The sequence below is a fragment of the Sycon ciliatum genome, chromosome 12, assembly GCF_964019385.1.
Source record: "Sycon ciliatum chromosome 12, ocSycCili1.1, whole genome shotgun sequence".
Lineage (NCBI taxonomy): Eukaryota > Metazoa > Porifera > Calcarea > Leucosolenida > Sycettidae > Sycon > Sycon ciliatum.
In genome coordinates, this window is record NC_088654.1 from 12624792 (window position 1) to 12634788 (window position 9997).

Sequence of the window (9997 nt, forward strand, 5' to 3'; positions counted from 1 at the left end):
AAAAAAAAGAGCATATCAGGGAAAACGTCCATAATATGCCAAAGGCTTAGCAAGATATGCAAAAAGATATGCCAAAATATGCTCGACATAAGCAGAAAGTGTCGATCATTTCAGTAAAATTACAACCTTGGAATATTCATTGGCTTCACGGCTATCATGCTTATGGTGCAAATCAAAACACATGCCGAATAGTATGGCTGGGGTGTGTCCCCAGCAACCGTAGTGATAGTGTTCATCCATGGGGAAATGTAGCAAACGCCTCAACCATTCCAAATTCATCCTTAAAAGGCATTTCTGAACGAATTTTGTCCGTAATAAAAATGTTTTGTCCTCATTTTCTTCAGAATATTTTAATTATATGCTGGCTCCATTCCAATATTCCCTTTGTCGCTCAATATGCTATATGAACTGTCTCACAAAATATGCGGAAATATGCGCAAGCATTATTTTTTTTGGTCGAGGCCTAGGCTGTTGGTAACCACCCAGCAGAATGAAAGAAGAGCTAGGAGCTAGGAGAATGAGAAAGAGAAGAAAGACGTGTGCGACCATAATCGTCGGGAATTGAACCCGCAACCTCTCGATTGGAAAACACACACACACACACACACACACACGCACACACGCACACACACACACACACACCATGTACCGTGTACCATGACCATATATCCGCACGTCGCAAGGGAACCACGTAAATCTGCAAATGCACTAAATATGTACCCAACAATTTCACACACACACACACACACACACGCGCGCGAAGACGCACACACGCACATAGACACACAGAGTCACAGGCCTTCCTGAGTATGGCTACCGGTAGTTCGACCAGTCCACTGTGCATGATTTCAATTGTTTTCTTTTGTTGCACATGCTTTTCGCCTTTTTTGTCTTCTTACAGTTGGCTGGAATATGGTGCAGCACGGAAAGTATCATTTCGCAACTCCTTTCAATTTCCATCGGGTTACCTACGACAGGGCAGTACAGGCATGCACCCTTTTAGGCCAGCGGGTGCTGTCGGAGAGCGATATACCCACAGAAGAACTCCGACAGCTCTGGCCAGCTTTTCGAAGAATGGCTTCTCGAACCCCAGGGGCTTTGTATCCTTACTGGCTGGAGGGTGCTAAACGAATGTTGACTCCTTCACCTTCCATGAACAAGTGGGACGTTCACTTTAACAAGTACCAGATTCTCTGCTTCCGTGAGTACCACTACCGTAATGTTGCCTATAAAAGCAGGTCACGCGGCCTACGGCCGTATAAGCCGATATTAGTGCTAGGCTTCTATTCAAGTCAGGCTTCTATTCAAACCACGTATCTCCATGTATGTCAACACTAAACTAGGCTTGTGTGCTAACAGTGCATCAGGCTTGTATTCAAAACAGGCTTCTATACAAGACAGCCTTTTATACAAAGACACTACAATATTTTATTTCACGGCTTGCACAAACAGCAGAGCGTGTTCAATGCACTTGGTTCCTAGACATTCCCAACCAAGTCTTCGCCATGCAGCATGTATTAATTGCATAACCAGTAATGTAATCCTGCTTACGAATAAGGTGGACTTTATCATCAGTCTTTTTTATTTTATTTTTTACTAGAGCCACGTAAACTCGTCATGTGTGAGCCATGAATAAGGGGAGTGGTGGCGTGGTCTTAAACAAGATACTGTTATCGGTGAGCCCAATTGATGTTGCTTTGCTTGTGATTGTGACCGTTTCAGAGGTGTGTGACAATGGCCACATATTCGATGGAAAGTGTGTCTGCAACTCCGGCTGGGCTGGAGAGGGCTGCACGAAGATTGTGGACGCAAGTAAGTACATTCGCGTATTGGTCTTAAGGTCTGAAAACTCCCTATTTCCTGTTCGGAGTAAAACTGCGGGGCATGGATTCCAACTAGTAACCAACTACACCGAGTCAGTCTTGTATAATTTAGCACAAACCTAAAAAGGAGCACTGAGACATTCCAGGACACGATTGCGAGCTTGAGCACTGCTTTTTTATTATTTTTATTCCTATTTTACTAGGGAATTCCCAACAGGCGTCGTAGCCTTCTTACAGGGAACCCTAAGAACGTCTTGATGGATGATCTAAATTCAGCAGGTGAATTAGAAAGGCGGTAAGCAGGTAGCAGTGCATTCCACCAGTCAGCGCCTACGTAAGAAATTGCACTGAAACCATAGTGTGCTAGCAGGGGGTAAAACAAGCGCAGCAGACACCTGACCACGGGTAATGGCAGCAGTGTGAGCACCGTGAGCACGAAGAGTAAAGCGGTCTTGTAGGAGAGAGCAAGTTAGGCCATTCAGGCAGGGAAACACAAATACACCGGTCTTTGGGGCGTTGTTCAAGGGTGTATACATTGGTGTTACTGTAGAAAAGGGCAGTTGGGGTCGTTCTAAAAATGCATGATAGCGCTAACTAACCCATCTGAAGCGCGATTGAGAAAACACAAGATTCATTGTAGGGTTCCACGGAATGTTGGTTTGGAATCATCACTATTCTGTACGACAGTTTAGCAACAATTCGACAACGAAAAACCACGACTTCCCGACTTCGTCAAGGATAGGAAATACAAGAGAGAGAGAGAGAGAGAGAGAGAGAGAGAGAGAGAGAGAGAGAGAGAGAGAGAGAGAGAGAGAGAGAGAGAGAGAGAGAGAGAGAGAGAGAGAGAGAGCTCCTCTACGATAATAGCGTACAGTGCGGTGCCTTGTAAATGGCTTTGAAGAAAACTATCCACGGACTGTAAAAAAGATAATACGCAATCAGAAATGCAACGGAAATGGGCGCAAACTTAGTCTCACGGCAACGAAGGTCGAAGAGACCAGTATAACTTCACAATGCGGTCCAATTACATTCGAAGCAGCAAAGCAACATACTGCTTGTTATCTTGTTACAATCGTGGATAGTTGCTTCCTAACTCGTTCCCATGTGATTTATTCTTCTATTTTGCACTGGCTCAATATCCTAGTTCAAGAATTGCCAAATTGATATCATTATTTTGGAATCGACAAAAACCTTCCCATCCTATGTTATCGAAGTGGGAGTGCACATAGTCGCATGCTGTTTACCCGTATGTCGATTTGCCTTGGGTTTTTTTCCAGGTGGCATAAAATTATGTAAGGTATCCTCCATCAACCAGTCATTCGTCTTGGATGCAGCCCCTCGCATCGCTGGACAAGAATTGTTGGCCAAATCATTCGAAGAAGCTGAAGATTTATGCAAACAGCGAGGTTTCTCCACCTTACATTTCCACGAAGATCCGCACTATACCTGCGCTCGCTCCATTTATGCGAGGCACCAGAGTCTCCTTGACAGCGGAGCAGCAGCAAAAATGAGTTTCTGGGAGAGCAACGACCAGATTTACACTCTCCGCCCAAATGGCAAACCCATATTAACGACACCAACCAAGAACACGAAGTACAATGTAGCTTGCTCAGGTAAGGTGTTTTTGTGTGTGTGTGTGTGTGTGTGTGTGTGTGTGTGTGTGTGTGTGTGTGTGGTGTTTGTGTGTTTGTGTGTGTGTGTGTGTGTGTGTGTGTGTGTGTGTGTGTGTGTGTGTGTGTGTTGGTATTGGTGTCGACTAGGCTAAACCTCGTGGCGGTCAACTCATCAGCCTTGTCAGCTGTTGAATGGCGTAATCCACAAGTTGCTATGTCCATCTAACGTGTCTTGTCCGTTATCATCCCATTCAGCGATGGGCAGGAGTACACGTATGAGTATGTTTGTTGTTTGGTGTTATTGGATTTTATTTGAATTCGCAACTTCAAACGGGCAGGAACCCCAATAAGATGATAGCGAATGTGATGATGGCTACGGCCATAGGGGGAATAAGGATGAAATATTCATGTCTATTCTAACGAGGAGGAGAATGAGAATGAGAGTTTGAAATGGTTTAGCGTAGAGAGATCTTGTGCGGCGGGGATCAACAGAACATTTGCTTTTCCTATTGATCATTGCCCTGTGATGTGAGAGCTCACTGTTGCAGTGCAGAGGTTGAGAGCTTAGTCTCATACCGGTTTTATATACTTGTACATGTACATATACGACGGTGGATGCGAACTATCTCTCTACCACCATGAGCCTTAAAACACATTTAGCACTGGTTCTTGTACACTAGCTCACGACATGCGCTACGTAGCTGGTCTTCAACACGAGCTGCAACTGGCTCGCATCCACACTCACGCGTTCAACATCTTCCGTTTGCTTCTCCCCTCGCAGGTGAATGGTTTATCGGAGCTAAACAAGACGGTGCGATTGGTGACTACACTGTCGGGTATCTTGGATCGGCATCAGTCACCTATGAGTTTGCACGGGAAGCGTGTGCACTGGTCAACCTGACGCTGTTCACAGCGAAGGAGATCCGCCTAGCCTACACCAAGATCTCATTGATCCGTTCATTCGTCGACAGCGCTAGAGGCCATCATCTCGCCGTCAGGCGTAACGTTGCTGAACCCCCTCAGTTCATCTTGGAGGGTGGCACGCTCGCTTTCGCCGCCTATCTGGACCTGCCACACTTTTCACCTACTGACGGAAAGCAGTCCTACTTGGTTCTCTGTGGACGTAAGTGCAGGTCACGTGCATACTATAGTACTTGTTATGCTACACGGTAACATAATAGTCTTTATTTCAGGATTACCCGAAGGCCAACGCCTATCTGGGGGATCTTCTATTTTACATGAACTTGCGAAGGGCCAAAGGGACATGCATCTTTTGTTACGGATTTTCTGCCTTAAAAATGAAACGTCACAGGCAGCTCTCCGTACTTGCCTCCACGCTAGTATAGGCTGAGTCCATCAAGAGTCCTTTTTATGCCATCAAGAGTCCATTTATGCCATCAAGAGTCCATTTGTACCATCAAAAGTCTATTCATTAGTTATAACAAAATCCCCAGATTCAGTGGAAACGCCGGTCGATGTGAAGAGAGTGGGTGGCAGATGGTCTTCTCCCAGTGAAGGTTTTGAGTTTTTTTGCACTCCGTACATACTCCATTCATTATTTTATTGGTTTGGTGAGACTCCCATGATAGGCATCCATTTACCTATAGAGAATCCGTAAATAAACAAAACAAACTTGTTGTAATCATTATTTTCAAGAGTGCACGTTCTGGACTCTTGGTATTATTCCTCCATCTGACGCATCCTCTGGATTTGTGCATGGGTTTGTCGTGACATGTTCATGCTATCCCTTTCCAATTATCATCTCTGCATTATTGCTTGTTATGTCTGCCTTTATAAAAAGTAGAAAGGACCAAGGAACTACAAGTTACACTATAATGTCCACAAACGCCACCAGTTATTAAACAATCAGCTCATGCGATAACATTGCACGACACTTATCGACGATACTGATGTTCTACGTTCAACGTTCTACTTTTTATAAATATATAATCCTTAGCTCTCCATCCGAGTTCATTTCTGCCTTTGTTCTGAATTCTTCTCTAGGTGGAGATTGGTCTGTCCTCCGGGAGGACTGACTGGATCATGTTCATGGCGGATTTAAGGTAAATAATAGGGAGGTTTATTCCCACGTAATCCGTGCGTACTTTACGTGTGCGTACCACGTGATACTCAGTGACCCACGTACAGATGTTTTCTGATTCACGACATACCGTGTATGGAGGCTCACCCACTTTCCGCCAGAACGTGGGTGAAAAGCAGAATGGAGCCCATTGTGCGAGCTGTGAGGGTGCTCAGGTGAAGACTGAGTTTCCGAAGCACGAAATCAAAATATTGGATGAGCTTCTTAGGCCCGGGTAGCTTCGTCTTTGGTTTGGTTTGGGCCTTTCGCGTCATGCTTTTGTTTGTTCTGTGTGACTAAACACAACATTGCAACGTGGGTGCCCTTCATCCACTTTACGTGGACCACCTACGTACGCCTTTCCGTTACGTGGAAACTAACCTCCCTAATCTCTCTTGGGCCTTCTTCTTGTTTAGGGGAAAACCAGATTTCAAGTCTCTCTCTGTCTCCTTCTGTCTCTGTCTGTGTGCCTGTCTCTGTCTTTCTCTCTCTCTCTCTCTCTCTCTCTCTCTCTCTCTCTCTCTCTCTCTCTCTCTCTCTCTCTCTCTCTCTCTCTCTCTCTCTCTCTCTCTCTCTCTCTCTCTCTCTCTCTCTCTCTCTCTCTCTCTCTCTCTCTCTCTCTCTCTCTCTCTCTCTCTCTCTCTCTCTCTCTCTCTCTCTCTCTCTCTCTCTCTCTCTCTCTCTCTCTCTCTCGGGGTTATGTACTCTTGATTGCACCATTGGTACATAACCCAGTATTATCTACCCATGGCGCTACCCACCCATGCAGGACATTTGTCATTTTTCGGCGATTCATCCAACCTATTCTACCATCCTAATAATTATGATCTTTGTCTTCTTTCTGGCACCTTGTGGTTTGTAGGTATGACGTCACACTTGTAAGCAGAGTACGAGTGTCTCACAAATGAATGAGTGAAAGAAGATCAAGAAAGCGTGCTGAACCGGACAATGTTCAACACCTTCTATGGGGACTTTTCGAAGTTCAATCTCTTCAATCTAGATTTACACTGCATGTACTTCTTTGTTAGTACTTTTCATGCATTCTTAACCCCGCACACAGTTATACAACTCTGTTACCACCTTCATGCCATGGTGTATCGATGTTGAAATGTTTTTAAATCACTCCACAGACAGGCGGGAGGGCCTTCTTTGATACAGTCATGTGAGCGACTTATTTACAATGTGTACTTCCAGCCAAAGACGTCAGTCTCTACTGTATATTATGTGCAGATGGAAACCCCAAAAATGGCCACTTACTGTTGTTATTATTAGGGAGTCACTTGCAAGTTCATCCCGGCTGTGTTGAGTCGTCCGGTTAGTAACATGGAACGCACTCTGCTCGCTTTGCCCTGCCGTTTTGGTGGCCTGGGCCTCGTCGTCCCCAACTTTATGGCTTTGCAGCATCAGTCGTCCCTTGCCATAACCGATTCCCTAGTGCAACGGATTCTCCGCCAGGACCCGTCTCTGGGTGATGCACTGGTGTCCATCCGCACCCAGAAGCGTCTTGCCACCTCCCAATCTCGGAATGCACTGCGGGCTGACGTCACGATGATTCCTGCTACCAAGAGTACATAACCATTGATTGTTTATGTTACTCAGTTGTCTAAAGTCCCTAGGCTCCTGACAGTGCTCAATGTCCAGTGGACAGAGCCAGTAATACAAAATTAATATTACACAGCAATGAATCAAACAAGACTATGCTGTCTGATGAAGTGTTTTGACACGAAATTCGGAGTAACAGCCGAAAGAGACTTGTTTGATTCATGCTGTGTAATATTTGTATTTTTATGTGTTTATGAGTCCACAAAGGACGAAACAGTTCTTTCCGCAGATTGAGTATTTTTATGTTATATAACTCTTGCTGCTACCATTGATGCCGACCAGCAGTGTGTCTTCCAACTTGCCTCTGAGAAGGGTGATTCAAGTTGGCTGACCTGTAGGCCCCTCGCACGTCATGGCTTCTCTCTCTCTCTCAGTAATAGCAAGAGTGCATAAACAGTTTTTATGGACTCTTGGTAATAGGCCATTCACACGACGTGTTAACACTTGCACTCGTGTGACACTGGCAAACCGTGACCCAGTTCACACGGTGCTGGGAAAAATTCGCAACCGTCAATGTATCCATAGTGACCTCTTGAAAATGCCGGGAAATGTTCAATTTTGAATTTTCCCTTGTCCTTGTTCAAGCACTGCATTTGCAGTACGGACTTTCAACAACCGACACTTTTCCTGGCGTGCAAAGATAATTGCGAGCAAAAGGGCCTCGGCCAAGATAAAAAATCAGTTGCATGCACGCGCATGTGTCCAAGTTTATCGTATCCGAGTAAACGGTACGATAAAAGTAAGTTTGCCCGTCGTGTGAATGGCCTATTAAGGGTGAATTCCGCGACGGGGCTCCGGTGCAATTGGTTGCCAGACCGTCAGCCGCCAGATTGCTCCTGTGGTGCCAGGCTCACTACCTGCCATATACTTTCCTGTCCGACGGTAGGGTTTCCTTTCCATCCATCCGTCACAACGAAGTGCGTGACATCACGGCAAGTATGCTGAAGAAGGTTGCCCAAAATGTAATTTGTAATTGTTTTGTAATTTTTATTGTTTATGGATTCCCCAAAGGCTTTCGCCTATCGAAGGGGGTTTCCAAACTTTCCATAATACCAAATCTGTAAAAGAAGTAATGAGCAATAGGTGAGCAAAGAAAGAGAAAAAGAAATAGTCTAGGGCAGAGCTCTGCGCTTGAGCATAATTATGATTGTAAGCTCGCAGAACTGGGATAATACATGTAAATGATGAAAAAGATGTGCCAGAGATAAGCTTCGATATGATGTGACGCTACGTATTCAACGGAATTCCACTGCAGTGAAACCAATGCTCGTAAAACTGTTTGTACAGTTCTTGCTTAAATTCGCTTAAACTGGTTAAGGAGGTGATCTTAGGGGGCAGACAATTCCAGAGGGTGCTGTATTTATGGAAAAAGAGATTTGAACAGCGCTGTCCATGGTTTGTCAATATCAGCTTATTGGGACGTCGTGCACTGGTTGTGATATGTATACCAAAGTTAGATAAGTAGTGGGGATAGACATTAACGTACTTGAAGAGGACAAGAGAGATGTGTTGCCTTCTATAATGCAAAGACTCTAGTAAACATAACTTATTCAGATTTTCCTTCGTTACATGTGTGTCAAACTGAACCGCTTTCTTCCGCAAAAAGGCGCGGCATACCTTAGCCTGCAGAACATCCAATGCTGAAAGTAGCTGTGCAGTCATGCGGCAATGCCAGACCGGAATTGCATATTCTAACGCAGGCCGAACATACTGTTTGTATAGCAATAATGTTACAGATGGTGGTAGAGACCGTGCCATGAAGCATAGCAGATGCACTCTCCTAGAGAAAGAGGTGTGGATGGTGTCGTAGTGGGCATCAAACTGCAGCAACGACGTCAGCTGCACACCGAGGTGCTTACAAGTGTCTGAGCGACAAAGGTCGATGCCATCAATCTGCAATGATGGGGGACAAGTTGCTTTAGACGGATGAGAGAGAACTGTTGTCTTCTCAGCCGAGAATGTGCCACCCACTGACTTGGCCCAGGTCTGGCAGTTGGACAGATCAGTCTGTAACATCTGCTGGTTGTTGGAACTGGATGATGTACCATGCTTAAAGAGAAGAGTGACATCGTCAGCAAAGAGGTATGGCTGCGAATACTTTACAACACTAGTAATTTGATTGACCCGGTCGAACGCCTTGCTCATGTCCAAGAATAACACTCCAGCGTTCTGACCGTCATCCAAGCGTTGTTGCCACTTTGATACAGCCAGTGAAAGTGCATGTTCTGAGCGGTAGGCGAACTGTTGGGGAGGAAGGATGTTGAGCTCTGGGTGGGTGTTGATATAGCGCTGCAGTTGATGAAGGACGATCTTTTCTAGAAGCTTGGATACGATGGGGAGTGGAGATATGGGGCGATAGTTAGAGGGACATTCTGGATTGCCTTTCTTGAAGAGGGGGAATACAGACGCTATTATGTCTGGAAAGGAACCGAGGGAGAGTGATTCGTTGAAAATGAGACAGATCTCGAGGGGACCGGCTAGATCTTCTGCACAGATCTTCAGAGGAAGGGGTGGGAGTTCGTCGGATCCGGTGGATTTGAAAGGGGAGATCTTCTTGAGAAGCTTGCCGACTTCCGAGTCAGTGGTAGTGACAGGGGGGAATTTTTCGAAACTGGTGAGCTGTCGGGGGCCTTGGGGGATTTGCAGGGAAGGAGGTCGCTCTGGGTCAGAGACGACCGATCCAAAGAAGTTGGTGAGGCTAGACCATTCGGCTTTGAGAGGTGTTGGAGTTGTGTTCCGACCAAGGAGTTTGTTGAGCAGTTTCCATTGGCGGCGAGGATCATTTCGGCAGTCTGAGAACTCCCTTACTAAATATTGATTCTTTAGGCAGCGTGCCTTCTCTTCTTGCTGCACGGTACAGGTGCAAGAGCTGGGTGTCT

General features: G+C 45.6%; 2 long non-coding RNA genes across 2 annotated transcripts; both read left to right on the forward strand.

Moving 5' to 3' along the window:
- Positions 1–947: 947 nt before the first annotated feature.
- On the forward strand, positions 948–3415 carry LOC135828288 (uncharacterized). Its single transcript, XR_010555615.1, has 3 exons — positions 948–1201; positions 1723–1812; positions 3101–3415. It is a non-coding gene; the product is annotated as an uncharacterized LOC135828288 (long non-coding RNA).
- Positions 3416–4225: 810 nt separating this feature from the next.
- On the forward strand, positions 4226–6594 carry LOC135828289 (uncharacterized). The gene is made up of 3 exons (XR_010555616.1): positions 4226–4559; positions 5441–5499; positions 6379–6594. It is a non-coding gene; the product is annotated as an uncharacterized LOC135828289 (long non-coding RNA).
- The last annotated feature ends 3403 nt before the right edge of the window (positions 6595–9997 follow it).